The sequence below is a fragment of the Triticum dicoccoides genome, chromosome 5A (assembly GCF_002162155.2).
Source record: "Triticum dicoccoides isolate Atlit2015 ecotype Zavitan chromosome 5A, WEW_v2.0, whole genome shotgun sequence".
Lineage (NCBI taxonomy): Eukaryota > Viridiplantae > Streptophyta > Magnoliopsida > Poales > Poaceae > Triticum > Triticum dicoccoides.
Genome location: NC_041388.1, coordinates 329,400,396 through 329,405,716, shown reverse-complemented (window position 1 = coordinate 329,405,716; position 5,321 = coordinate 329,400,396).

Below are 5,321 nucleotides of genomic sequence, written 5' to 3'. Positions count from 1 at the left end.
ACTAGCCATGCCTCTGTATGCTGGACTAGCAGGCACTCTAAGGGAGCCTAATGTAGTGCACTGGAATTCCTACATGCCACCTACGATTTTGTGTAATGTACTGCCCCTATTCCTAAATATATGTCTTTGTAGAGATTCCAGTATGGACCACATACAAATGTATATAGATGCATTTTCGTGTGTAGATTCACTCATTTTGCTCCATATGTAGCCTATAGTGGAATCCGTAGAAAGACTTATATTTAGGAACGGAGGTACGAGGTAGTATCATGTATGACATCTACATATCTAATTTAGCAGCCAGTAGTAGAAATCATTGTCTACACAAAGGGATTACTGGTCGAAAATCCTAGCAAAGCACGCTGGCAGGCACAGAACAATACAAGAGAGAGAGACGCGCTTACAAGATCATATCAATGCCTCAGTCCAGGATCTTGGTTGGCCAAGCTGTTAGATCCAGAAGAAACATCGTCCTTGTAGTTTTTGCCAGCTGCATAACAGGTAACAGCGACCAGTTAGTATATTTGAAGTACATCGGGCAGGTGATGCTGGACGGGTTTAAAGGTGACAAGTACCTAGGCCGTGGAGGGTGCTTGGCATCTCTCCAGACGGTGGGAATCAGGTTAGAAACGTCGAGGGTGATGATGCTGCGCTGGCTATTGGGGTCCGGTAAGGAGATCTAGAACCGTCGAGTAGGGTGTTTGTGGAGCGGCTCCGGTAGGGTGGACTACGGTGTGGGCGAAGCGGATCTGTGGTCGTGGACGAGGGCGTAGGTGAAGCTGCTCTAGTGGTTGGGTTAAGGATGGTGTTGATGACGCGGATCTGCAGCCGTGGACGGGGCGTCAGAAGCTGCTCCGGTGGTTGGGTTAAGGATGGTGTCGACGATGCAGATCTGCGACCATGGACGGGGCGTCAGAAGCTACTCCGATGGTTGGGTTAAGGGTGGTGTCGACGATGCGGATCTGCGACCATGGACGGGGCATCAGAAGCTGCTCCGGTAGGTTGGATGAGGGTGCGAGGAAGCGGATCTGAGGCCGTGGACTTGTGAGTTGGCAAAGCGTCCCCGGTAGGGTTGAGAATGGTATAGGTGAAACTACTCCGGTAGGGTTGACGATGGTGTCGGTGAAGCGGCTCCGGTAGGGTTGAGGAAGGTGTCGGCAAAGCAGCTCCGGTAGGGTTGAGGAAGGTGTCGGCGAAGAGGATCAGAGGCTGTCGACGGGGGCGTCGGTGGGGCGGCTCCAGGGGGTGTGGATGAAGCGTCTCCGGTGGGGAGTACGAATGAGCCGCTGCTTGACGAGAGTGCCGGGGAAGCAGATTCGGCGCCGTGGACAAGGCCGACACTGAATGGGCTGTGGTACAGTGGTGGATGAGCAGTCTACTTGTTTCTAGGGGAGGTGGGCGGGGTAGATGCGGCCACAGAAGCAGATCCGGCGAGGTGGACGCCACTGGCAGTGAATGGGCTATGGTACGCCGGTGGATGAGCAGTCTAGGGTTTCGAGAGGGGAGGGGAGAAAGGGCGATGAAGTACGGACGACATGATGTAAGATGCTCTGGTGCTGTGGAGTTAGTCGTTTTTGCGGGAGGGGGAGAGGAAATGGGGGTGCCGTGTAGTGGGGGAACCGGAAGTTACCAAAGCAGCCTCGACCTATCATGTAGATGAGGGCGGTATTGTAACTGTTGGTCTCCATGCACCAAGGACAAAAGGGGGATTTCGCATGCTAAAGACTAAGGTGGCGGAAATTTTAGAAGGAGGCGGGAGATTTTGCCGCCCGCGGGATCATTCGTATCTAGTTTCAACTAATTTTGGACTGTGCTAGCGGGAAGGTCAAGCTAGACTGTGTACACGGGGCACGCGTCAGCAGTTAATAACTGGTGTGAAGTCCACCCCAGAAAAAAGACAATAACTCGGGATGATGCACCGATAACTTGGACGTTCACATGGCCGCGGCCAATCGTATGGGTGTAGTGGCGCGTTCACAAAAAAAGGGATCAAACTCTCAGCCTATGTATTTCTCGTGTAAATAGATAATTTAGTGCCATTGGTTATTTACTTTAAACACAATGCATTGACGTGTTAGTGTAGAGGCGCACAAAAAGAAATGGATATTGTAGTCAGCTACTTAAAAGTGTTACCTCATATGATTACATAGCCTCCATTTCATAAATTGCGTACCCGTTGAATTCATATATGAATATTACATATATTACTTCAAAATAGAAACTTAAATCATCCAAGACTAATGAATTTGAATGCAAGAGTAACAATGGTGCACGTACATGATATCTACATTGGTTGTTTGAAGAAACATCACTGTAGCTTTGGCATGCACAACTGAAAAGGTTTATTTAAATAGAAAAAATGCGATATGTGAGTGTCCAATCTTTATAGCTTTGAATCGATATTGTACCTTTGGCCACGATACGAAGTAGATATTGACTTATGTTCAAGAGATGCACGTCCACGATCGCTAGATAGTGATACGTGAATGAATTGTGCAATCTCTCTCACACGCATACATATCTCATTTCCATGTGGGAATCGGAATCACACACGCGCACTTCATGTATTTCTCCCCCTCCGTCAGGGTTAAATTCGTCTTTCTACCCCGTCCTACAAGTCTCTCACACAGAAACACACACGCTCTCTATGTCTAACACGCCCACCCCTTTAATTCCGCCCACCCACAGCCACTAATGTCTCAAAGTATAATAATGTATCTCTCACATATGCTATCTACCTATCCCTTAATATAGCTAGATATGTGTCACACAAACTCCTTCTCCCTACTAGCAAGATGCCCATGCGTTGCACGGAACATCAAGATGCATTTGTATGAGAAGTTTATCTTGTGGGAGAAAAGGATGAACGAGGGAATGCCTTATTTGCAAATGCGGAGAGGGGTGTGGGTATCTTTTTGCAAAATTGCCATAGTTTCCTTCCTGTCCGTCGGATATAAATCGGATGGCCTATATTGCAGGATGGCAGGAACACCATCATCACCAACTCTATTTTTTATAAGAGTAGAGATATGTGAGTGTCACTGCCCCCCCCACACACACCCACACTTCCCAACACCGAAGGAGTAGGGTGACACCTCGATCTTGATACTAATCTATCGACTGGCTTCTCTCTCAAACACACACACACACACACTACCCGGCACCGAAGGAGTAGGGTGGCACATTGATCTTGATAATAATCTATCTACTCCTCTTTCAAACACACACACACACACACACACACACACACACTCGCTAGTTGTGCCTCTGTGCCTACCGCGCACTCTCGATACATCTTTCTCTCCCTCCCCCCAACAATGAGAGAAGAAGGGTGACAACTCGATCTGATCATAATCTGTCAATTGGTTTCTCTCTCAAACATTGTGTCTCGTGCCTCGCTCGGTAGCCCCCTCTATATGTAGACTTCTCGCGCACGCACAACTATAGTGACGATGACGCTGAACCCAGTGTGCCTTGTTTTACCAGCCTCATGTGATAGTTTTCACCCTGTTTTCTGTTAATTAACAAGGCAACCTTTTCTTTGTTACTACTAGTGAATCTGAAATCATTCGGGGCAGACATAAAATATATCACTTCAACCCAATTATCGCAGCAACTATTTTAAAAGAAATTAGCTAGCTGCCCGTGCGTTGCACGGAACATCAAGATGCATTTGTATGAGTACTTTATCTTGTGAGAGAAAAGGTTGAACGAGGGAAGGCCTTATTTGCGAATGTGGAGAGACGTGTGGGTATATTTTTGCAAAATTGCCTTAGTTTCTTTCCTATCCGTTAGATATAAATCCGATGGCCTATATTGCAGGATGGCACGCACACCATCATCACCAACTCTATTTTCTACTCCCTCCGTCCAAAAATACTTGTCATCAAAATGGATAAAAAGAGATGTATATGTTCTTGTGCAACGAACTGACCACTGCATGTCATGTTTGATAGTCTCAAGTCATTAAAAGCATACAAGCCCCACATCTCTTCTTGGTTGATTCCTCTATTTATGTCAAAAAATAAGAAACAACATGAGAGTTAATGCACCACACCTATGTGTTTACTATTTGGTTTTCATAAGATGACTTAGTACTCACCTAGACGGAGGGAGTATTCGATTTGACAGCGGGCGGCGCAGTTCCCGATACGGCTTTAATGCAGACGAGGGAGGGAGTAGCGGTTCCCGATATGTTGAATGTCCAATGCATCCTCCTTCAATTAATGCATGAGGGAAGAAATGGGAGGAGGTCCGGGAAAAGAGGCTGCACGATGTGAATGGAACGCAGTTTGCCCTCATTGCCCTCATATAAAGGCGCCCCTCCATTCCAATGCATCTACCACATCGTACGCACCTAAGCATTTGCCTAAGAACCTACACTAAGCACAAAAGAGCTCACTCCAGACCCATGGCGGCGATGCGCATGAGCGGCCAGCAGCTGCGCCAGATGGTCCACGACGCCGGCCTGCGGCATGGCGCCGAGGATCGTCTCTAGACGGTGTTGGAGATCGGCTGGTGGATGGCCGCCGTCGACGCCAACTACGACTCTTAGTTGGACCAGATGATCGTTGCCACCAGCAACAAGTTCACCGTCCTCAAGAAGCTCGCGGACGACATCGCCGTACTCCTCCAGCCCGCGCGCCCGGGCTCCTCATTGCCTGCCACCCTAATCGGCCTCCATGACCGGAACCTCTTTCAGGCACTGGTGGCCCTATGACTGCCCGCCGATGCCATGAAGAATGCCCACCTAGAGGTCGCGCTCGCTGCGAGGCGCCTCGCCCTGCAAGAATTCGTCGACCTACACATCCGCGTGTACATAGGTATCTACCAGGCCAGTGAGGACGCTACGACGTTGCCTTCCTCAACCGGCTGGAAGCCTTGGATGCCTTTGCTGAGAAGCACCTCGACCTCGCCACAAAAGTCGCCGCTCCTTAGCCGCTGGTCGGTGGCCCGGTGCACTAAGTTGAGGAGGAGGAGGTCGTACGTTTGTGGATCCATCTTTCTTCTTGCCTTCTATAACCACCACTACGATCGCATCATCGTGGCCTTAATTCTTATTATGCTGTTGCATTCTCGTTCCAGTCAATACCGACATGTGCGATCCCTTTGCTTAATTATATGCATCACTATAACTAGTACTCCATCCATCAATTTATAAGTTGTGCTTACCTTTTCCATCAACTTCGTGCAACGCGCGGGCATCTTGCTAGAAACACTAGAATATGTCTATATAATCCGTATGTGATAGTCCATTTGAAATCTCAAAAAAGACAAATATTTAGGTACGGAGGGAGTAATATATTAGGAGTATATCAAAA